This window comes from Babylonia areolata, chromosome 4, assembly GCF_041734735.1.
Source record: "Babylonia areolata isolate BAREFJ2019XMU chromosome 4, ASM4173473v1, whole genome shotgun sequence".
Lineage (NCBI taxonomy): Eukaryota > Metazoa > Mollusca > Gastropoda > Neogastropoda > Buccinidae > Babylonia > Babylonia areolata.
This window is the reverse complement of record NC_134879.1, coordinates 37,487,961-37,513,644: the sequence shown is the minus strand read 5'-3', so window position 1 is coordinate 37,513,644 and position 25,684 is coordinate 37,487,961. Positions and strand designations below refer to the sequence as shown.

Sequence of the window (25,684 nt, the reverse complement as noted above, 5' to 3'; positions counted from 1 at the left end):
ACATAATGAAAGTGAACTTGTGTGTCCATTATGTAATGATGCACGAGAAAGTGAAGTTCATTTTGTATTTTGCTGTTCTGCCTTGGATGATCTCAGAGAACAATTAATTCCTAAAAAGTTTTACAGACAACCTTCTGTTTTCAAACTTGCACTGCTATTAGCATCTGTGAATGAGAATGTTGTCAAACGTTTTGCAATATATTTGTATAAGGCGTTTCAGATTCGTTCTATCTATAGTGAGTAACGCGTATTGTAATTCTGTTTGTTGAATTCAGTGTTAAATGTGATGTACGATTGATTCAATGTTTTCACACCACCCCCTTCATGAGGGGCTATGGCCTATTATGAATAAAACATTCGCATTCGCATTTGCATTCTCTCTCTCTCTCTCTCTCTCTCTCTCTCCCCATAGTTGCATCAGCACACTACAACACTGGTTTGATAAGCCGAATCAAATACCTCAATCATCGATAATTCCGAAACAAGCCTACTTGATGAGCGTAAACAAGATCACATACTACTATAATGCTGATGCATCTTCGAGAAACTGGGCAGACAGACTCATTAAACATTGCTTGGTTGTTGTTTTTTTTCCAGAAGTTGGGATAAATGGCGGGGATGTAGGTGTAAATTGTGTCCTTAAATTGTTCAAACAACGCACGATACATGGCTTTAAACATGATTGGGCAAGCAAACTCAACGGAAGTGATGGCCATGAAACGTACAGATCATTTAAATCTTTATGAAAGCCAGAAAAATGCTTATTTTACCGTTAGTAACTTGAGACTGGCTTTCATCAGATACCGTTTTGGAAGAAATGAACTAAAACTAAATCAGCGTTAGCGAGATGTTTTGAAAAGAATTGTCCGTATGGTGTTAAAATTGAGGACCAGTTACACGTATCAGCATCCTATTCATTATATGCAAAATGTTAAAAGCAAATTATCACCATTTCTGTTGAAAAATTAAAGCTTCAATAAGACCAGAGATGTTGCAATGTTTGTTCTTTTATGCATTAAGACAGAGAGAAAAGCACTGCCAGCCCTAAGCAAAAACATTTGTCTTGGGCTTTTTCATTTAGTTTACTTGTTTTCAATGAGTTCACTGTATATCTGTTTAGCTGATTATTTTGGTCTTCCTGTTTTATTTTAGTTAAGACGTGTGTGCAACACGTGCACCCTATATGTATACAGGTCGGTGACCTTACATTAAAATTCCTGCGTTCTTGAGTTCTCTCTCACTCTCTCGTTCTTTACAAAGAGAGGATGTAATCTGCCTGTTGTGAAATTATGTGAGGTAGGTATACATTCTGCGTTGAGCTATTTCTCTGCGCCCCCTCCGCCCCCCTCCCACCTTTATCTCTGATATCTAGTTCCTTCACTGAAATATTCATATCCAGGGTGATTTGAATGCAGGATCCATCTCTTTTTAGTAATAAACATTTCAAACTTCGGTGTCCCGTTTTCAGCCCCAGTGGATAGGGATTTCCATTGGAACAGAAAAAAGAAGTGTGACAATTTGAGTTATGAAATTTGATTTGCCAGTAATGGGGTGCTGGAGTCACGAAATGTTGAAGTTCAGGCGGTTTTATATTTCAGGTCATAGTGTGCGTTGCGCTTTCGACGGCATGCATCGACGTGACTTGACACGAGGGACAACGTGATGTGTTTGAACTGATCAGAATAAAATGTGCTTCCTTGCTCTCTCTCTCTCTCTCTTGAATTCCTTGAATAAAAAAACGTTTTGAGTTCTGAGTTATCTCGCCCTATCTCTGTATTATCTAAAATGTTTCTGTGTGTCGCTACTATTTATCACACTAATGGGTTGCATATCTCTACTTCAAGTTTGTTTATCAAGTTCAAATTTCTTTTAATCTGTGTGTAAAGGCGCTCCTGTCTCATGACTTAGCATAGGGCGTTTGTGTAAAAATAACTAGTTAGCATTCCACGAAGCACAATTCCGAAATGATTGATTTACTTATTTACTTACGTATTACTTCCTCACACACACACACACACACACACACACACACACACACACACACACACACAAGATCACATACATGACTCGGACATACTCTCTCTCTCTCACTCTCTCTCTCTTTGTCTATCTGCATGTCGGTCTGTCTGTCTCTTTCTTAATGTCGCGCCGTGCGCACGCGCCAATTTTTTTTCACCAAAATGCACACACAAAAGTATGTTGAACCCCCCCCCCCCCCCACCCCCCCCCCCCCCCACACACACACACTTCCTACCCCCTCCCACAGCCTTGCCTATTTTTTATTCTCCCTGTCACGCACTCTGCCCTCAATCCTGGGAGTAAGCAGAACTTCGCTACCAGCCCTGATCAAACCAAACACGGCTTTTTAGGACACGCCACCTCCCCTAATATCCTCCATTTGATTTCTCCTCGTGTCCCACTATCTCCAATCTTTGCCCCCCCCCAGCCCCCTCCACCCCGCCTCTCACACATACCAGCAGCATTCTTCATTCACAAGACAGACATCCAGAGGACATCCCCTCTCCCAACAAAGTAGACGTGCTAAGATGTTCTTACGGATGATTTGGGGGGCCGTTTCCATGCCCACCACGTGCCACGGAAGTGACGTGCGCGCTTCTGTGTGTCAAATATCTCGCTCCTGATAGTGTCTGTGTGTTATCTGGACAAGGTGATATAGGTGTGTAAACAGATCATCTGATGTGGAGAACAATGCAGGAATGACTGCTGGCAAACAGACAAAAAAAGCAGTCAATTGTAACATGTATTGCTTATGTTGTTGTTATTGTACTAATAACAATAATAATAATAACAACAGTAGTAGTAGTAGTAGTAGTAGTAGTAGTATTGTTGTTGTTGTGATTGACTTTGTTGTCCTTGTTAGCGTAGTTTTTGCATTTCTGCAATGGAACATCGCAGTCCTGCCATAGTTTTCAAGGACAAACAAAACGAAAAGTAAAATTGGGCTTAAACAGTATCTGAGATAAAACAGCGCAAAGTTACACGAGACATTTGATACAGAACTATGTGAACAAGTCCGCAATAGCTGGGAGTATGAATCCCTTTCTGTACCAGGCACGGAGACAAAAGGGTGTAGAGCCCACGTGACCTAAACAACAGCATGCAACAGGATAAAAAAATTAATGCTAACATATGAAGCATTCTACGTTCCACAGGAACCCAGCTCTTTTTTTTTGTTGGAGTCATCCATCTCTTGGCCTTCTCTGAAGGACTGTATGCATGCAGAGCTAGATGCTGCGAGCTTCTGAGTCAGCCGAAGTTTCATTGCCTCTCAAGTTTATTCAGACACTCAAAAACTTTCCCCTTCGACAGAATGTCTTTTCCACCCCATCCCCCTTTCTGCAAACTGTCGATGTTTCGTTTGGTTGGTTGGTTGGTTTTGTTTTTTTGTTTTTGTTTTCCTTCTTTTTCTGTCCTCGCTCGTGCCAACGTAAGGCAAAGGTGTTTAATGAAAAAGAAGTGTTGTGCAATATAAAATCCTGGTATCACAGTTTCTTCCCTTCCTTTCTTTCTGCAGTGACGTCCGTGGGGACCTCTTCCTATTTCTCTGAGGGGGCTGGGTGGAAGGGCACTCAGGACAGAGCAAAAAGCGACAGGAAGAAAGAAAAGTAAAGAAAACAATAATAAAATAAAGCGACATGAATCTGGGGGCCTGTTGGACACCTTGACAGTTTCAGTTTGGTTCCCTGACGTGTTCATCTCCACGTCGCCAACAGTGGAGGTGTTACGTTCCTTACACACATGGCAAACGTCTGTCTGTCTGTCTCTCTGTGCCTCAGTCTCTCTCCCTTTGTCTCTCTCCCTAGCTCGTTCGATCGCTCTGGCCAACAGGCTTCCCATGTTATTCTCATGTTTTACTTGTTCATTGTATTTCGCGGTACCCTACTGGTTATATAATTATACACAATCCCGTTTCATACAATATGTAAGAATGCTTTTCTTCACTCCTCTTCCAAACGAACAACACAAATTAATCTTTATATTCTGAAGTGTGTGTCAAGTTTCTTTTCAATTTATATGTATATCCATCGTGATTCTGCCTTCATTATTCAGTATTGTGTAGGGTAGACCCTTGTTTGTCTGTAGTTGTTGTTGTTGTTGTTTATAATCAGTGGTGGGAACTGGATGAATAAATATGCACCGGTGCTTATCTATAATCCTCGGAATTAAATACTGTTCTCTTGTCCTCTCTCTCTCTCTGTCGGTGTGTCTGTCTTCCTCCCTCTCTGTCTGTCTGTCTGTCTGTCTCTCCCTCACTGTCTTTGTCTGTCTGTCTATCTCCCTCTCTGTCTGTCTCTCTTCCCCTCTCTGCCTGTCTTTGTCTGTCTGTCTGTTTCCCTCTCTGTCTGTCTTTGTCTGTCTGTCTCCCTCTCTGTATGTCTTTGTCTGTCTGTCTCCCTCTCTGTATGTCTTTGTCTGTCTGGCTGTCTCCCTCTCTGTCTGTCTTTGTCTGTCTGGCTGTCTCCCTCTCTGTCTGTCTTTGTCTGTCTGTCTGTCTCCATCTCTGTCGGTCTTTGTCTGTCTGTCTCCCTCTCTGTCTGTCTCTGTCTGTCTGTCTCCATCTCTGTCGGTCTTTGTCTGTCTCTCCCTCTCTGTCTGTCTGTCTCCCTCTATGTCTGTCTCTGTCTGTCTGTCTCCATCTCTGTCGGTCTTTGTCTGTCTCTCCCTCTCTGTCTGTCTGTCTCCCTCTGTCTGTCTCTCCCTCTCTGTCTGTCTGTCTCCCTCTTTGTGTGTGTGTGTGTCTGTCCCACTCTCTGTCTGTCTTTGTCTGTCTGTCTGTCTGTCTCTCCCCCTCTCTGTCTGTCTTTGTCTGTCTGTCTGTCTCTCTCCCTCTCTGGCCCCATGATCCCTCTTTTCTTCGCGCCTCACTGAAAAACAAAAAGAAAACAGCACAAAATCACACTCTTCATGTATGAGTCAATACGGGCATTCTGCACGTGCCAAACTACGCACGGCTATCGCTCAAAACGCAATGACGTCTCCACCCTCTTTCTCAACACAGCCTCGTTCCGCACTCCTCATCTAGACCTACGCTCCGTCTTGATAAAGTCATCACTGTCACAATCATTATGCCCGTAGCTTCAGCACCAGAGCGACAGAATCAATAGGACAGGATGCGATCTTTCAGTGCAAAACTGAAGGAAGGAAATGGATGGCACACACCAGGAGGAGCTGGCACGATATTATTCATGAAAGTATTAGTCACCTTGACCTGTTAGCATGTGGACAATGATCCATTTGTTTTGCCGCTGCCAGAACACCGTGCTATCGTTTTCAGACAAGAATGATGGAGCAGCATGTGAATAATAATTAGCACAGAAACAAGAGGGGAAAAGGGGAGGGGTGAGGGGGTGGGGGGCGGGGGGTGGGGGTGGGCTAAGAGAGATAGGAGGAAAAGAAAAGTAGGGGTGGGGTGGGGGTGGGGGGTAGCATGTGCAGACACAAACAAAGGAAAGGAAAATGACTTCACCTCTCCTGTTACCTCTCTTCACTTCTCTGTATCTCTGTCTCTGTTCCACTCGCTCATTCCCCCCCTCTCTCTCCCATGATCCCCCCCCCCTCTCTCTCTCTCTCTCACAGCCTCATCGATTCTGCTATGGCGCCTCGAGAAATCAACACCACCAACAACAAAAATCACTTTCATATAACTGCATGCTGATGATACATTAGTATTTACAGCACAGTCTTTTCTGAAGGACTATGACTCTCGAACTTGAAGACAAAATTGCAATGGCTTTTAGTGCTACAGCCTTGGGGGCTAGCTGGCCTTTGGGAACCATCCCAACGACGACTGTCCTTAAACCCTCTTGGCCGAAACAGTGTGTATTTAATTTGGGCAAAACATTCTCAATTGTAATAAAATTCTGGACCAGATAGTCGGGACAGCAGGTGCCTCCTCTGCTGTTCTGATGGTCATTGTCGGACACGACGGACTATCATACATCAAAATAGCCCCATCCACACTTCCTTGAGCTAGTCATACCAATTTCACAAGTCACGTTTCGACTCTACAAGTCTGTCTTGGCAACTTTCCAACTTCCTTAGCCCCCACCACTTTCCTTGTCTGAACTGTCGACAGGCAAGTGACATTACAGGCAGATGCTGTTACATCAGACCCCCTCTCCAATCACTTTGATTTTCCTGGAGGCCACACTGGACCAGGCGTCATGTGTCCATGATCCCCTTCCATCCCTCAGGTCTCTGCTGCAACCTGCAGGACACGCCCCCCGGTCCTCCATGAAAGGTGAACGTGATGTGTCTGAAAGGTGTTGCAGGGGAAAATCTCCCCTTCCACACTCCTCCTCCCCACCTATCCCTCTCTCTCCCTCCCTCCCTCTCTGTCTCAGATACCAATTTGTCATTCAGTATCAGTACCAGTATCTCTATAAGGATTGGTATGGGTATTGTCATCAGTATCAGTATCGATATTGCTCTCTCTCTCTTGGAAACATGTCTTTTTTTCTACTCTAAAATTAACTAAATCCCATTCACTATGCTTCTACACTTTAGAATTTTGGGATTTAGCTGGTCGCAATTTACATCATTGGTCTGATTTGTTGTTGTTGTTGTTGTTAAGGGCTGGGTGAGAAAAGGTGTATGCTTCATTCATAATTATAGACTGAATGCTGTGACATCCATGTTAAACCAATGGCATGGCTAATGCTTTTATTCTTCCAAAGTATGGTACCCCCCCACCCACTCTCTGTCTCTCACCATCTCTGTCACTTAACTCTCTCTCTCTCTTTATCTCCTGTCTGTCTCTCGATTACTGATGTTTTATTCAATATCCGTATTGGTATCGATATCGATATTGGTATCAGTATCAGCCTCGCTCTCTCTCTCTCCCTCTCTCTGTGATACCAATGATTTATTCAATATCAACATTAGTCTCTCTCTCTCTCTCTCTCTCTCTCTCTCTCTCTGTGTGTGTGTGTGTGTGTGTGTGTTTGTGATGTAGCAATTTTCTATGCATTACAGCAGAGAACACAGATCTCTCAGTCTTACATGAAAGACATGTTTCAAAATTACCCTTTGTTTGTTATTTAGTATAGGTATTTTTTATTATCAGTTTACTATTTCTTTTTTTTTGTGGTTAACCCTGCTCAAGGTTGTTTTTTTATGATCTATGTGTGTGTATATATATACAACACTTGCAACCATATAAGTGGAGGTTGGTGGTCTTACATTAAAAAGGTTCTGAATTCCGAGTTCTGAGATCTCTGTCTCTCTCCATCTTTGTCTGTCTGTCTGTCTCTCTGTCCCTCTCTCATGAATACCGATGTGTTTTTTAAGTATCGGTATCAGTATCGGTATCTCTCTGTCTCTTTCTCTTTTTCTCTCGTTCTCCTCCCCCCCCCTCTCACAAAACAAACATGCAGTACTCATGAGAGTCACCCTTGTGTCCTCCCTTCTGAACATCCCATGTCACCCCCTCCCTCCTTCAAACAGAAGCAGCCCCACTTTCCAACAGTCCCTTCCTCCACCACACAGCAAACACAGCCCAGCAGAGCCGTGAAAAGGCTGACAGCCCGGTGTATGTTCTGCCCCCCTCGCCAGGTCTGAAGTACCTGCAAAGTGCCACCACTGGTTACCATGGACACTAACATCGCAGACATACGACAGTTGCTGAACCATCGTAGGCAAACTGGATAGATAGAAGGATGACCGCCTTCGTTAACTCCATCAGCAATTGCACAGGTAAAGTTGAATCACACACACACACACACACACACACACACACACACACACACACACACACACACACACACAGCATCACTTTGATTTCTTCTTCACGCTTCTGATACGCTCCTCTTATATAAAGTGGACATTTCTGCAGAATTTTACCAGGGAAACCCCTTGTGTTGCCGTGGGTTCTTTAATGTGCTCAGTGCCTGCTGGAGCCGCTGTAGCGACTGGTACAGGACCCGGAAGGTTGGAGTGTGCTTGCTGGTGACTTATGCCCCATGCCCAGTGGGCCTTGGCTTATCATCTCATCCATCAAATTCCTCAAATGATGCATGTCCAGAAATCCCCTCGATGCTCATTAATAAATGAGACGTTTTGCTTGTCTAGTTGCCTATTTGTTTTTAAACATGGTCCGGTTCTTCACTGCCTGCTTGCCGTTTTTCTGGCTACACTCCTCCCATCCAATCCTCCTCTGTCTTGATCAGACAGCGAACAAGGAAAGTGGCAGTTGCTGTTATATCATATTCCCTCTCCAATCACTTTGAGTCTCCTGGAGGCCACACTGTGGACCAGGCGTCATGTGTCCAGTGTCCATGATCCCCTTCCATCCCTCAGGTCTCTGCTGCAACCTGCAGGACACGTCCCCCAGTGCTCCGTGAAAGGTGAACGTGATGTGTTGAAAAGGAACAGGGAAGAAGCTTAGCTTTCAATGTAAGTGATGAAGTTTTATTCAACCTTGTCTGTTTCTGTAATTGAGTCTGTGCCTCTATCTCTGTCTCTATCTCTGTCATCTCTCTGTGTGTCTCTGTCTATCTATCTATCTGTCTCTCTCTGTGGCTCTGTCTCTCTTTTTCTCTACCTCAGTCTCTCTCTCTCTCTCTCTCTCTCTCTCTCTCTCTGTGGCTCGCTCCCTCTTTATCTCTTGATACAAATACACTCGTTTACGTATTCACACTTTTTCACAAAAAACTATCAGCCTTACCCCCCTTCCACCTCATCCTAACGTCCCACACCTCCACCACCACCCCTACCACACCCCCAATCCTTCAGACTGAATCAATCCACTTGTCAATAGTCCCTTCCCAGACAACACAACCGACACAGCCCAGCTAACTCAACAGCGGGCTGACAAGCCAGTGTGTGGTTTGCTGGCTCTCACCATCTGAAGTGTCCAGCAGACTGCTGTCACTGTTTACCTTGTACACTGACATCCCAGACAAGGCATGTTACAGCCAGCGAACTATCTCGGGCAAACAATGTACATGGTATTCACAATATAAATGATGATTAGAGCCTTTGTTGAATCCATCAGCACACACACACGCACACACAAGCACACACACATTTGCACCCACACGCACACACACACACACACACACACACACAATCACAACACACTCACACACACATACACCCCCCTCCTCTCTCTCTCTCTCTCTCTCTTCGTTTTTGTCAAAGTAGTTAATGCTTCGAATTACCGACGGTCGTCACTCACCTCAGAAGCACTCATGGATACATTCACTCTGTCTTGATGATATCATTAATGGTAATATATCATGCCCATTACACCACCTCATGTGATTTACGGGGCCAGTAGGATCTGTGGAACACAATGTGGTATTTCGGTGCAAAACAGAAAGACAGAAACGGATGACACACACGCATGAGTTGACATGATGATTATTGATGGAAGTAGTTGTCAGCATCATCTGTTAGCACGTGGACAACACCTCATTTGTTTTCCTGCCGAAATACTGTGCTATTATTGTTTCATCCGTTTAGTTTTTTTCGTTTATTTTCTCACAAGAATGACGGATCAGCCTCTGACTAATTAGCACAGAGATGAAAGCGAGGATCTAGAAAAAAGGGGAAGAGGAATAGGGAAGGATAGCGCAAGCACAAACACATACACACACGCACATTCAATATTCAACTGCAGAAAATGACAAAGAAGACAAGGTTCCTTCATAATGGCAAGCAATTTTTTACAACACTTTATAACATCTCATGGAATACCAAACTAAGTCAGATGTACTAAAAATGAAGATAAAAGAAAGAAGAAAAGTTTGTTCACATTACATAAACAAAACAAAATCTGGCATAACACACACACACACACACACACACACACACACACACACACACACACAGAACAACAACAACAACTTTATGTTATTTAGTATTTTGATATTCATCTTCTTTTGGTTAAACTGACATATTTATTTATTTATTTATTTTGTAAGTACCTTTTTTACATTACTGTTCATAAATTCGCCTTGTTCGTCTATTAAACCTTTTACCAATCTATCATTATCTTCTTCCCATTTCTTATAGTAGAATGCTTTGTTGTTAATTTTAGATTTGTCATTGTCAAATATCTGTTCTATTATCATTTGAATTCCCGTTTTTAACTCAGTTTTTCGACAAAACTCAGTATACACTTGAAATGTTTCTTTCCAAAATAAACTGCTTTCGAGTTTGAGGAATCGATTAAGACCGCATGCATCTAAATTTTCAATCTCATGACACATAGAGATTAGGATAGTTTTCCATTTCGGTTTGTTGACATACATTTTCCGTATCCAAGATAACTTTAAAGACTTATAAACATGTTAATGTCTGGGGTGCTTATAACTCCTTTTTCAAGACTGTGAACAGCATATTTTCTTTTGATTTTATCTCTTTTCCCACCCCACACGAACTCAAAGCACATGTTTTGCAGTTGTTTTATGATTTTCTCTTGTGGACGAGGTAGAAGAATCCACAAGTATGCTAGTTTAGAAAGAATCAATGACTTAAGCACTCCCACCCTTCCCAGCGCTGACGATGTTCTTTTCAACCAAATCTTAAATAGGATTTCAACCTCGTTTAATTTATCGGCTGTGTCTAATTCTGTCATTTGCGTTACATTGGTTGTAAGCCAGAGCCCCATAACTTTTATTTTCTCAGGATTCCAGTCTATTTTCACATGCGACGAGAAAACTTTTTTTTTTTCCAAGTTGATCTACGGGGATTAAATGTAGGTTATTTCTGTCATACGGCAATGCAGCTTATTGTTCTTTTACTTGCTCAGTTGATTTGACTTTTAGGAGGTCGTCAGCACACCGGGTGTGTACGTACGCCAGGCGTGATGGCAGCAGGCAGGTGGCGGAGCCATCAGCAGGATCAGGGGCGGAAGGCTAACTGAATGCAGTGCCTGACAACTGGCTGAGGGCCCGGGCAGTGGGAGCAGGCAAGGTGGACACACCAGAAGCGACGTCAGTGGGGAGCGCAGAACCCCCCCCCCCCATCCCCACCCCCCGAGGCGTCAGTCAAACGATCAGAACCACTGGAGGACTCCTCTGCTGACCGGGTGGGCTTTAAGGGTGGGGCACCAGTGGATATCGCGGACCCGCCAGAACCAAGGTCCGCATACGACAGAGACACCCGAAGGGAGACTTCGGCAGCAGAGGTCGGACCGAGGGATGAAACGACGGCAGCAGATGTCCTGGTGTCACCAGGAGCCAGCGTCTCCACACGATGGCAAGCAATTTGTTTATCTATTTATTCCTTATGATGCTCTTTCCTACCTGTTATGAACCGAAATCTGTCCATGCCTTGCTTATTTTTTTTCTCAGGGAAGTTTGTGTGTATATGTGTATTTACTTTGGCCTCTATTTCTTTTTGTGTGTGTTTTCGTGTTTTCTATATTTCTTTGTTTTTGCTATGTGTATATGTCTGCCTTCTCTCTTTGTGCATGTATCCTCAAAAGAATAAAGATATGTTAAATAAAGAAGAAAATGAAAATGATACTTTAATTACGTTTACCCTTCAAATGGGGCCGGGTTCTTTCTTGAATAAAACGGCGTTATCAATATTGTTCTCTCTCTCTCTCTCTCTCTGTTTTTCCACCAATGATTTGTTAAAGGACTCACCAAAATGAGGCTGACTGCGGGTTCCGGTAAGGAGGACAGTATCAGGCTTTACAGGTCATATGACCACGTTTCCTCAATGCTCGATGCCTGTGTATCCTGTGTCGTTTCCAGGTACTATTCACAGCAATGCCTGGAAAGTAAATGAACATTATTTTGAATGAATGAGAGAATGATTAATCAGTGAAAAGAAAGAACAGAAAAACCTGAGTAAATGAAAAAGAAAAGAGAAGAAAAAGAAAAAGAAAAAAAGAAATAGAGAACAACAACAGCAATAAAAAACGAATACAGAAGGAGAGAAAAAGAAAATGAATGAGTGAAAACGAATGAATGAAGGAATTAAAAAAAAAAAAAAAAAAAAAAATAATGAAAAATACTTTGCGAAATGCTACGGATTTTAATGAATAACAGTACGGACGGAATTTAGCCCCTTCATCTCTCTCTCTCTCTCTCTCTCTCTCTCTCTCTTCCTTTCGTTTCACTAATTTTGGTTTTAACGTTTCCAGATATGATTTACGTGCGTAAATATGGTATTTTGTTGTTTTCGCTGCAGTTTGTTTTTGTTGTTGTTGTTTTGTGTTTGTTTCCTTGTTGCTTTTTTGTTTGTGTTTGATGTTTTTGTTTTTGTGTTTTTCGTTTTCTTTTCCTCGTTCTTCATCTGTATCTTCTACTTCTTTTTTTCCCCACGTCCTTTTGTGTTCTGTTGCGCTTGTTTGTTTGCTGAGGACAAGATGAATACAAGATTGTAGCTGTTCCTTTAACCCTCAGTATAACAATCCACTTCGCGTTCGACTTCTCTCTCTCTCTCTCTCTCTCCCTTATCTCTCTCTCTCGCTCACTCACTCGCTCTCTGTTGCTTGCACTCGAATAAAATTGCATCCCTGTTAGAACAGCGTGAATCTCGTGAATCTCTTTATGTGTCCGTATGTCTGTCTGTCTGTGTCTCTCTCTCCACCCTTCTGCTCCTTCTTCTACCTCCTCCTTTTTCTTCTTCTTCCTCTCCTCCTCCTCTTCCTCCTCCTCCTCCTTCTTCACACAGCTTTCCTCATTTCCTAACGCCTCAAGCTTCTCCCTCCCTTCTTCAAACAGAAGCAGTTCACGTGCCAACAGTACCTGGGTTCCTCGACCACACAGCAAACACAGCCTGGCTAAGTCAAGGAACAGGCTGACAGTCCAGTGTGTGTTTAGCCAGCTCTCCCTATCGAAGAGCTCTGCGAAGCGGAGACCACCGCTGCTTACTGTGGACACCAACGTAACAGTCCGCAAGGCCGAGAGGGTTACCGTGCACCCCTCCCCCCCCCCCCCTCCCCACCCTTTCGCCTCCCCTCTCCCCCACCCCTCCCCCCGTCTCCCCCAGGAATGAAGTAGACTAGTCTTAAAATGTTCTTCGGTGACTGCTGAACTCATTTTTATATGTTCCCAAGAAAACAAAACTGGGACGCACTCAGAGTTACTGCCACTGGCACAAGGGTACCCTCTCCCGACCCGGTCAATGAAATTAAGACAAGCTGAAGCAATTTTCAAACCAGACTGCATCGTTTTCAACAAAGAAGGGAGAAAGAAAATTAATCAAAGAACCTTTTAGCATGGAAATCTAAATCTCGCTACAGCTGCTGCAGGCAATATCTGTGAGGTCCAGTCCGTTGGAGAATTGCTGATAAAGAATCTAAACAAGACCGAGATGAATTAGAGAAGATGCACACACAGGCTTGCTTTCCAGCATGTGTGCCAGGTGACTGGCAAAGGCATCATCAACAAACAGAAGTACTTTGGCAGAGAATGCATCCAGATCCCAGCTACACAGCACAGAAGCCTCCAAGATGTCAAAGCATGTAGCTTCGTGTGGAAAACAATTGCAAAATCACCACAGAACACTCTAAATACGTTTAAAACATATCCGCTTTATTTCTATGAGTGTTAGGGGGAGGTGGTCGGTGCTCGGTGGGTAAACTTCATTTTCCTGACTAATATCGCTTATTTGCGATATACATAACGTGTTTTGAACGAAAATTCTTCACATCATTATTTGTTATATTCTGACGCAGGGGTACATGACATATGTAAACGTTAGCCACAAACACCAAGCGATTCCTGGCAAAACAGCATTTTTGGGGTAGGGAAAGCAACTCGACCAGTGTAACTTTCCAAAGGGTCAAATGTCCATCCAAATGCACTGAAATAATTTCTAGAAGACCCTCGCAGTTCTCTATATAAAAAAAGATATAAATAATTTCGAAAAGAATGATATTTAAGTTAAAATAAAACGACAGGACAATTTTACGTTAATTCATCTAAGATTTGATAGTAGGCCAATACAAGCCTCAATTGTCAAAGAATGAATGAAGATATTTCAATTCTGGATATTTATTCGGATAGAAAAGGCCCTATTAAGAAAGAAAGCACATGATATGTGGTGGTTTCTTTTATAAAAGTATGATTTATGGGGGTTTGAAGATGAGCTTGTCTTAATTTCATTGACCGGGGCGAGAGAGGGTACCCTTGTGCCAAGGGCCGTAACTCTGACTGTCCGTCCCAATTTCTTTCATGGGAACAGGTAAAAATGAGTTCAACAGACACCGAAGAACATTTTAAGACTAGTCTACTTTATTCCGAGGGGGTGAAGGGTGGGTGGGGTGCGGGGTGGGGGTGGGGGGGGGTGCACGGTAACTCCCTCGGCTTTGCGGACTTTTACGTCTGCGGAATGCAGCAGGCAGTTACAGAACCGCAGGGGACAAAAGTAAATCGTACCCACATGATGTCACTAGGCTAGGTACGTAGGAACAAAGAAAGCCTTCGTTAAACTCATCAGCTCGCGAGCCTGCGGGGGACACTAACACACGCACGCACACACACACACACACACACTCCGACACACAAACACACACACACACATACACACACACACACACACACTGAGCAAAGAAGCAAACAAACCGCTGCTGCTATTTGCAGTGACCAGATTATATCATCTCACGCTACTTTTCTCTGTCATCACACAACAAACATGCCTGGTGAATGTACACTTCCCTTTCTCATCGCGTCTATTCCTTCACTTCCCTCCACCTACCAAGGAGGAGGGGTGGGGGGTGGGGGTAAAGTGGGGGACTGGGGGAAGGGGTAGAGGGGGGGGGGGGGCACTGGGCTATAAGGGAAGAGCGAAAAGGACCATGAAGAAACCAGGACACACACAAGACATATTGACAGTCTTCTCAGTCTTGCTTTCTCCACCCGTTATGTGTCCCTGTTTTATGTGGCCCCGTACTTGAGGTACTGATGGTGTTCACATACATCGCTGATGTATATCTCTCCCTGTCTCTCTGTGTTTCTGTCTGTCTGTCTGTTTCTCTGTGTTTCTGTCTGTGATTGTGTCTGTCTCTCTGTGTCTCTGTGTCTCTGTCTGTGTGTCTGTCTCTCTGTGTGTCTGTCTGTGATTGTGTCTGTCTGTTCTCTCTCTGTGTCTGTGTCACTGCCTCCCCCTCTCTGTCTGTCTATCCCTCCCTCCCTCTCTCTGTCTGTGTCTCTTTATCTCTGTCTTTCTCTCTGTCTCTCTGTCTGTGTCTCTCTCTCTCTCTGTCTCTCTCTGTCTGTGTGTCTCTCTCCGTCTGTCTGTCTCTCTCCGTCTCTCTCTGTGTGTCTCTCCTTCAGTCTCTCCCTCTCTCTTTATCTATACCTCTCCTCCCTCTCTCTTTATTTCTCCCTCAGTCTCTCCCTCTCCCCCCTCTCTCCCTCAGTGTCCTCCCCCCCTCTCTCTCTTGAGGTGTTCACAAGAATGCGTGTTGTTTCTTGCCCCCTTGTCTGAAGGGCGTTGTAACGCTGAATGGACATTAAAATCTTTGTCTTGTCTTGTCTTGTCTCTCTCTCTCTCGTTCCTCCATCTCCCCATCCTGTTCTTTCTTTCTCTCTCCTCCACCTCCCAATGGTCAACGCGGGCACTGCGCCGTGTTTTTTGTTTGTTTGTTTTTCCGCCAACATCCTCACCTTTCCAGTGGCATTACTTCCACGCCGCCCATTCTGAATCCACTATACACAGCATCACTCATGTTTATCTGCCGACGTCCTGGCATCGGCGGTCAACAGTGAGCTATCGACTGTTAAATCGCTGGGAGGCTACTCGCCATGCCAGAGGAGACTCTGTACTGTTTCCCAGACATTTTTTTCCCGTGGTTATCAGTGGAGATTGTTCTGAGTCAGCAGACCCAGGACATCGCATACTAAGCCCCTCCATTGGCGACAATAATCGCTTAGTCGCGGAGCCAGACTGAGAGAGCGTTCCGTCCAGAGTAGATACAGTTGCGCAACATCACCTCTGGCCATTGCACGTTTAAGTAATACGTCCAGGACATGTTCTTTCGCAGCTTCATCTGCGTTCATTGACACATACGTTCTGTCTTGACAATGTTATCAATATGATTTGAAGTCTATCAAACCAGCACGAGAGTTAAAGGAACCGATAACAGGTCTGGAGCAGAATTTGGCTGTTTGATGACAAACACAACGGCAGAAATGGATGGCACGCAAGCAGTAATCAGCACGATATTACTCAAGGAAGCATTAGCGAGGATCAGCTGTCGGCATGTGGAGAACAACTCATTCGTGTTCTGTCAAGGGCTTTCAGTTTCTTCATTTACCAGATACAGTCTAATACGTTGCAACAAAGGCTTTCATGTTCTTCATTTACCACATACAGTCAAATACATTGTTTGCCTGCGGGTAGCTCCCTCCCTACCTGCTGAACATCTTGGGTTTCAGCGTTCACTGAAAGCAGATAGCACTTTGCAGAGCGCTTCAGATGGAAGAGAAAAGAAGCTGGGCAACAGATACATCAGGACCCACCAGCCTGTTGTTGAATTAGCTGGGCTGTCTTTTCCTGTGTGGATGAAATTGAATGGTGTCTGTGAGTGCCTGTATTTGGTAATATGATATAGAAAGAGAGGGGGCTGCAGTGATAGGGGGGAGAGGAAAACAAGAGAGGGGGAGAGAGAGAGACAGGGAGATAAAGAGAGAGACAGCCAGAGAGAAAGAAATAAAGAGGGAAAGGGTGAGGGTGAGTGGGTGAGAGACAGAGGGGGAAGGAGGGAGAATGAGTGAGAGAGAGACTAAGAGATAGAACGTTAGAGAGAGGGTGGGGGGATGTGAAGAGAGAAACAGAGAGTACACATAAAAAGTTACTGAATTACGTAGAAAACGGAAACCCCCGAAAACAGAGTATGGCTGGCAACATAGCGGGTAAAGAAGATCATACAAGGAAAAAAACCCAGAAAAAACAACAACCCAACTTCTGTCCTATTCCTTTCATATATATCATTTTCGTGGTTGAGAGAGAGGGGAGGGACAGAGACAGAATAAACACTAATAAAAAAAATATAGGGGGACTTTATTATATATTCCTTTCATATACATCATGTTTAGGTTTGAGAGAGAGAGAGAGAGAGAGAGAGAGAGAGAGAGAGACAGACAGACAGACAGGGACGCAGAGAGAGAGAGTGATAGAGAGACAGATCTAGAGGGGTGGGTGGGAGAAATTAATAGAGAGACAGAGAGTGACAGGGAAATAAATAGTGAGAGAGAGACACACACACACACACACACACACACACACACACACACACACACACAGAGAGAGAGAGAGAGAGAGAGAGAGAGAGAGAGTTAAAAAACGAGAGGCAAAGAGAACAAGCAAATTGAAATCTAACTTTATTAAGTCAGGAGGAAATATCATCTTCCCCTGCAATACCTTTCAGACACATCACGTTCACCTTTCACGGGGCACTGGGGGACGTGTCCTGCAGGTTGCAGCAGAGACCTGAGAGATGGAAGGGGATCATGGACACTGGACACATGACGCCTGGTCCACAGTGTGGCCTCCAGGAGAATCAAAGTGATTGGAGAGGGGGGGGGGGGGTCTGATGTAACAGCATTTGCCTGTAACGTCACTTGCCCGATGCCTTCCCTCAATAATGGAAGGGAGGGGTGGGGGAGGGGGGGGGGGCAAGTTTGGTGAGTGAAGGGGTGGGTGGAGGGGACGGGGGGAAGGAAGAGAGGAGGGGCGGGACGGGGCGTGATGGGGTGGAGGGGGTGGGTGGGCAGGGGAGTAACGGAAACGTGGTTCGTGAAGCTGACCTCAGGATTTTGTCTGAACATGCAATGGTTCTTTCACTTGTTAAAGATAAAGAGGAAGCGAACGATTTGGGGGCACCCATATAATTATATGGAACACAATATGTGCTGTTAAAAAATATTTCATTCATTCATTCGTTCATTATTTCATTCTTTCATTTAATTTTGCTCTGCTCTGGGTTACGTTGCTGGTTAGTCATCTATCTGCTGAGCATACATGATGTAACGTATATGGATTTGTCCGAACGAAGTGACGACGCCTCCTTGAGTAACTGAACTGAACTGAACTGAACTGCTCTTTGAAAAAGGATCAGATGCCCGAACTGTGCTAAATCCAAGTACTCTCGTTATGGCCTTGAGGGCCTACCTTAATGAAGGAAGTGAAGACAACCCTAATACTATCAGCAGTATGTTGATCTCTGAATAAAAAATGTCTAAAAACAGTAGTGGCACGTCAACATTCCTCCTGCCTACATTGCGTGAAGGTGGGAAGAAAATAAGATGAAAAACCAGATGTAAAACAACAACTTCTTGTGTGTATAAGTTGCATATTTGATTCCATACACCAAACAGTGTTTGTACGCGATTGCTAAATACACATAGTATATAAATATTGTCTGGCTGAGTGTCGAATGTTCACTAACTTGGCTCGGTGCGAAAATACTGTAGTATTCTGTCATACTGCAGACTCTTTGAATGGATACGAATCAGGGAAGAAAGAAATCTCCGGTATCAATCTGGGAGAATGTGTAGTTCAAGGCTGTCTGGCTGGAGAGAAAGAAAGAGAAACAATCGGAGAGACAGACAGAGAGAGAGGTAGTGGCAGAGACAGAAAGAGAGACAGATATAGAGATCCACAAAGAGAGAGAGAGAGAGAGACAGACAGACAGACAGACATCAGAAAGACAGAGACAGAGGTTAAAAAACGAATACACAGAAAGAGTTCGAAAGTCAATGCAAACTTTTTTCTTTCTTTCAGTTTTTTTTCCAGACTATGGATTGAAAGAAAAAACAAAGAGAAAAACAAATAAATTAAACCTGCATTTGAAGTAGCACACACACACACACACACACACACACACACACACACACACACACACACACACTTGCCAGGTCAATACATCACGTTGACTTTCCATTGGAGGAGAGGGATCACGTGACACCAGCTGCTGGTGGCAATGTACGCTTCGTGGACACTGGATGCCAGACATTGCTCTGGTTGCCAGAGAAACCCAGCTGGGGCTGACCTAATCCTCGACACACAGGCCGCTGCTGGGTCTACAGACCTAAAGTTCAACAACAACAAGAAATTGCACTGGCGCACACCGTTTGAGACTGCAGGAATCAAATGCAGAAGGAATTACTTTGAACCCACTTTTGCTAACACTCGAAGCATCCAACGCTGTTTTCAGTCAGTTGGCCATTTGGATAAACTGGAAGAAGACTTAATCCTCTTCGCAGCTATTTGCGAACACGCTCTGAGTACCAACCGATTTTTTCACCTTTCGAAAAGACTAAAATATTTTTTTTAATGTTGTGGGCGAACAACGAAACCTCCAGTATCTTACCACGCCTTTATGAAATTAACTGTCTTTCGGTCAACATTCCTTTTATCGCTTTTGATGTTTATTGCTGTCGTGTATGAACAGCCCTTCTAACTCGCTCTTATCACAGTCATACAGCTTAGGCACGTCTCGAAATTTCTTGTTCGTGTTTGCATTTGTTACTGCCTTTTCACTGTACAACTGCATGTAGTAAGATCCAATTTCTTCTGACTTTCATCCCTTGAAGAAACAGTTTTACCTTTATCTGTTATTGATTTCAGCATCTGCTTACTAACTAAACATCTTTGTTTCAAAGTTGCAAAAGTGATTTTATTCTTTATGCCTTTGGTTCTTTGACCAGAAAGTTATCTCTTCCAGTTTTGTTTTCCGCAGCTGCAAATTATCTTTGATTTTCTTGCAATCGTATAGTTTCCAAATATTGACAGCCTGTTTTCTTTGGTTTGTTTTTTTCTTCTGTACCATCATTTGCATCGTTTCAGCGGCATTACTCCCACGCCGCTCAATCCGAGTCCCCACCACCCCCTCATACATGGCCACACCCGGGCTATTCCATCATAGAACCAGAGTTGTCAGTCCGCAGGGAACCATCGACGTAAGAACGCCAGGATGCCACACTCCAGAAGAGACCCTGCACTACTGCTGAGTCACTTCAGTGGTGTTCAGTGGTGCCTGTTCTGGTTTAACGTACTTAGAACACCACCTACTAAGACCCCTACTGACGACAGCAATGGCTTAGTCGCGAAGCCAGACTGAGTGAGCGTCCCTCCCACAGATGAGACCGCCACCACGTCCCTCCAAACAACAGACCCCTATGAATCCTCGACGAAGAAGGAGGAGGAGGTTGATTTTGATGATGACGATGCCGCTATAGGGGTCCATTTTGGTTTGGGTTTACGTGACAAGGCTGTGCAGTACACTTACTGTCATAATGATATCCCGGCGTCAACCAGGTCAGAGAGATACAGAGTTGGTCAGGAAATAGAGCAGCACACCCAAAGACGCATCCGCGAAGTGGATGATACTTGACTGTGTGGTCCCAGTCTCCCCATTCACGCCCACTCATAACACATTCAACACTGGGTAGGAGCTGTCCGCGGGCCGAAAAACCAACCAACACTGGGATTCGAACCCACGTCCCCCCAGCCGTCAGTTTGCGGTGCTATGCACTTCGCCACGGCGGATTTCCAATCTTTGTGTTCTGTCGTCATCACGTGTTCAGATGCACACGTTAATCGCTCACGGCATTCAAGACAGACTGGCACGCTGATGTGTCTGTTGGACTGAAAGATGCTTGTATGGCCCTCAGTAAATATTTAATTTTCTGACCAAGGCAGCGCTGGATGCTGTGAGTGTTAGCAGTACGTTCAACGTCGTTTCTTCTAAAGGCATTTGATTGCAGCAGTTTCCAGACAGCCATTAATTCTTATTTTCGTTCTATTTTCAAACAATGTCTGCAGGAAGAATTGATGACCAAATTCTGCAAAGCTGCAAACGTTTTTCTTTTCCTCGTTATGCTCCTGATAATAAAATGCTTCCATCCACAATTCATGGAGGTACTAAACTTTGCTTGTCTGTGAAATGTCTTGTTGCTTTTTAACAAATGAAACGCGGAAAGCCCGGATAATGTCCTCTTTTCAATTGAACAAAACACGTTTCGTCTCTCTCCCTTGACTTTACGTTCTCTCTTGGCCACTGTTCACCACCCTCACTCCCCCTCCACGTTCCTTTCCTGATCATCCAGAGGGCGAGTGAAACAGCAGATGCTGTTACATTAGATTCCCTCTCCAATCACTTTGAGTCTTCTGCAAGGCTACAATGTGCACAGGCTGTCAGGTTTTGGAAGGTTTGTAATCCCATTTCATTCCTTATGTCTTTGCTGCAACCTGCAAGACACGCCCGCCAGTCTTCGATAAAAGCGTAAACGTGATGTAAAAAATCTCTCTCTCTCTCTAAATACATTCCCAGACGAGACATCTTCGCTACTCTCTCCTCTATCGCTCCATGCTTTCACATTTTTTGCATCCAGCAGAAGCAGTCCACTTGTCAATAGTCCTTTCCTACCCCGACCGCACAGCAAACACAGGCCGGTTAGGTTAACTCCGGGACAGGCTGACAGCCCAGTGTGGGTTTTGCCAGCTCCCTCTGTCTCGAGTGCCCTGTACAGTGATACCGTCTGTTTACCATGGACACTTCACATCTGAGACAAACGACAATTAGAGAGGTATTGTGAGTGGAGAGGAGGGGATATGTACATTGCGTACTAAACAAGCTGAATAAAACTTGTACAGCCTTCAGTGCCACTACTGACATTGTAGCAGTTATCTTTACAGGATTTGAAGCGAACAGTTTCCTTTTCCGTTTCTCAAGGAGGCACCACTGCATTCGGACAAATCCATATTTCTTTTTTATACGCCGCACCACATATGGAGTGATGGCCTAGAGGTAACGCGTCCGCCTAGGAAGCGAGAAAATCTGAGCGCGCTGGTTCGAATCACGGCTCAGCCGCTGATATTTCTCCCCCCCCCCTCCACTAGACCTTGAATGGTGGTCTGGACGCTAGTCATTCGGATGAGACGATAAACAGAGGCCCCGTGTGCAGCATACACTTAGCGCACGTAAAAGAACCCATGGCAACAAAAGGGTTGTTCCAGGCAAAATTCAGTAGAAAAATCCACTTCGACAGGTAAAACAAATAAAACTGAATGCAGGAAAAAATACAGAAAAATGGGTGGCGTTTTCAGTGTAGCGACGCGCTCTCCGTGGGGAGAGCAACCCGAATTTCACACAGAGAAATCTGTTGTGGCAAAAAAGAAAAAAAATACAAAATACAAGTACAAATATGCTGGGCAGATGCCTGACAGTATCAGTATCAATATCAGTAGCTCAAGGAGGCGTCCCTGTGTTCGGTCAAATCTATACACGCTACACCACATCTGCCAAGCAGATGCCTGATCAGCAGTGTAACCCAACGCGCTTAGTCAGGCCTTGAGAAAAAAAAAGAGAAGAATAATAAATATAAAACAGAAGAAGAAAAAAATATAAAAAATAATAAATGAATAAAATAAAATACAGTAGTATCCAACACATTTGTCAGGCTTTGTGTGCAAGCATACACATTTGTGTACCTATCAGAGTGAATTTCTGACACATACTTTTGCCAGAGGACAGACAACACGCTTGATGTCGTGGATTCTATTTTTTTTCAGTGCGCCAAGTGCGTGCTGCACACGTGACGCCGGTTTATCATCTCCTCCGACTGGCTACATGCTCCGTTTGATTTTCCAGTCAAATCTGGGAAAAGGGACAAGACAGGATAACGAAGCCAGGCCCTCACGGACACTGTGTTGGCAAATAAACGTCTTAACCATTCTGCCACCTTCCTCTTCTGAAGCCAATATTGTTAGAATAAAATAAACCCACATGTACACACACATGCGCGCGCACACACACGCACATGCAAAGACACACACACACACACACACACACACACACACGCATGCACGCACGTACCAAAGCATACACACACAGACACAGACACACTCACACACGCACGCATGGTAGCATTGGCCGAGTTTTTGGGTCACTCAAATCACGCTAACTTCTAAGTATATGGTTAGTTATATTGTATACATGATACTTTAAAAACACGAGCAAAAATAGTTTGCACGAACGCATCCCCACGGGCATAAAGATATACAAACTCGCCCACACATACACATGCAGATAGAATTCGAAAGAGCCTCATGTGTCCACTAACAGCATAGCATTTTGCCACTCCACGTTGTCACAATGCTCGAATTTCCGTATTTTTGACTCGGAATGGGAACCAGGTTTAGACATAATCCTCTTCTCTGAGAGAAACAAAGACAAGAAGAGAAAAGGAGAGTATACTTAACAATGGAATTGATCCGCAACACTAAGAGACAACGCCAAAGATTCTGACACAGGAGACTCATCCGAACTCTTTGTTTTGACGGAAGATTTTCCGAACTTCTGCTAGCTCCCCCCTCCCCCACCCACCCACACAACCCCCCCTCCCCCATCCCCTCTCTCATCCCCACCCCTCCTCTCTTATCGAGTGGACACGCAGAGACGTTTTGCTTGTTAGGACTACAGAGTGATGAAACATGGCAGATTACTTGGGAAGTTTTTTTTTTTTTTTTTTTTTTTTTTTAAAGAAGGAAATAAAAGGGAAAAGAAAGACAACAACAACAACAACAACAACAAAAAGATTTTAAAAAGACGTAATCTCTTCTCTAGTGACGCATGCGCTACTTTTGATGACGTCTTCAACATCATCCGAGGACAACAAGTGACGACGAAGGCAGTGGAGCAGACGCCTGGAGCGTTTGATAGAAAACGGTATCAGAGAGGAGGTGGAGTGGAAGGGGGTAGGGGGAGGAGGAAGGAAAGGGGGAGAGGGGCAGGGGATTGATGAGGGAAAGGAAGTAAGCAGGAAGACGAGAGTGCAAATAGAAAGTTAGGAGTGGCAGCAGTGATTGACAGTCTGAGAGGAGCTGCCAGACGTTGAGGAGAGGAATGGGAAATGGGAAGCGAGGGGGGAACGGGGGGGAGAGAGGGGGGGGCGGAGGCGGGCGGGGGGAGGGACTTGGGTGGGGGGGGGGGGTTGTTAGGACCAGTAGTAGTCGTTAGTAATGGGATCGACAGTCCGTCGCCGCTGCAACCCCAGGGACGTGCGGGATTTCCTCATCCTGTTTCATCAGTATTACCAGCAGTCTGGCGAGACCGGTAACATAATATTTGTATTCGATTGAAACAAATGCTAGAAATATACATTCCAGTGCAACAAACGCATTCCCACAGGCATGGAGATACGTCCACACACGCCCATACAAACACATGACGCACGAAGATCTAAAGTATATCTCCCTCCAAATGTGCTGGGTCATTCTGTCACTAAAAACCACTCTTGATCTCTCAATGGCCCAGATTTAGACAATCTGGCAAGGAAAAAAACTGGGGGGAAAGTCTCTTGCTCAGAAGAAAGAAAGAAAGAGAGGGAAAAAAGGAATGAGGGAAAGAAAACAACAACAACAACAAAAACAGGAAGAAACAAGGAAAAGGTCCAAGCGAACTCTGACGATAAGAGAACACCTCGAAAGTTTTGGACAGAGGAGACACTTCAGAAGGTGATCCCTGTGCTCCCGCTAATGGACACAGACACTGTGCACTTCACACCATTCTCACGTCACCTGCATCTCTCCTGCCTTCCACTCTCACTGATACCGCCCCACACACTCCCGCCCCAACACACACACACACACACACACACACACACCTCCCTTCTTTCTCTCTCTTTTTCCCTCGCTCCCTCCCTTGCTCTCTCACTCTCAATTCTTCTCTCTCTGTCCGCAATATGTAGACGCAAGAGGGTTGTTTGCTTCGCCAACTCATGATTTGTTCCAGCACAACCCGGTCTTCATGAACCAACTTGAAAATCGGAAAGGAGAAGACGTGTTCTCAAATCATTCTGCAAAACCAACCATTCATCGTATGGATTCAAAAGGACGTAGTTTTATCAGGGAGTGCACAGACACAGGATAAATATACACGCTTTTGGTAAAGATCACATGGCTCCCACTGACATCAACAAGAGTACAGCACACTTTTAGCAGAGGAAAGCAAAAACGTCAAGAACATATAAAACGTACGTAAGCCAACCTTTGACAGACAACGTATTTCACGAGCCAGTCTTACTTGCAGCGACATCATTTTCTTGGCTACGATGATATTCAGAACGTATTTCGCAAGCCGCTCTTCCTGGTTGCGACATTATTTTCTCGGTTAAGTCGACTATCTTCGGAAAAAAGTGCTCACTGTCTTGCCATTACTTGCTCGATTTCCTTTGTCCTTTCTCGACCAGAACCACCCCATGGCTGTTGTCACTGGAACCGTAAAGGTGTTCTGTTCGCCCGTGTTCCTCTTCTGTACCGGTGTCCGCAATAAGTCTGTGTTAAGGGAGTCTGCCGACATCGTAGTTTTTCTTCAGATTATTCTCCATTGCCTCTGAGTCTTGCTAACGTCCATTTATCAATGTGTCTTTTCACTGTCCTAAATGTATGATAAGCCTAAAGTAGAATACACAATACATAAACACCATGCTTTTGTGATAAACTCTCCGTTTCTTTATCTATTAGCAACAGTACCACTGATATATGCCATCAGAGGAATGCGATATAACCTTCAGCCCTTCATGCATGAAGAGTGAAAACCAGACAGCGGCTGCCTGTGTCAGCCTCACTGTCTCCATGGCCGCTTTCTGTTTTTCATGTCTCACCTCTCTCCTGCACACACCTTCAGCTTCGCACGTGCGCACAGTGCCGTCTGTGAAAGACAACCGTCACACTCGCCCCCTCCTCTCTCTCT

At 44.5% G+C, this 25,684-nt stretch overlaps 1 protein-coding gene across 3 annotated transcripts in view; it reads right to left on the bottom strand.

Annotated features, from left to right (window-relative positions):
• Positions 1–25,684, bottom strand: part of LOC143281136 (uncharacterized) — a 404,535-nt gene that overhangs the window by 112,518 nt on the left and 266,333 nt on the right. For all 3 annotated transcript variants that reach the window (XM_076586132.1, XM_076586131.1, XM_076586133.1), the window contains one exon: positions 11,619–11,748. The gene's annotated coding sequence lies outside the window, so the exon portion shown is untranslated. The remainder of the gene's footprint in view (positions 1–11,618; positions 11,749–25,684) is intronic.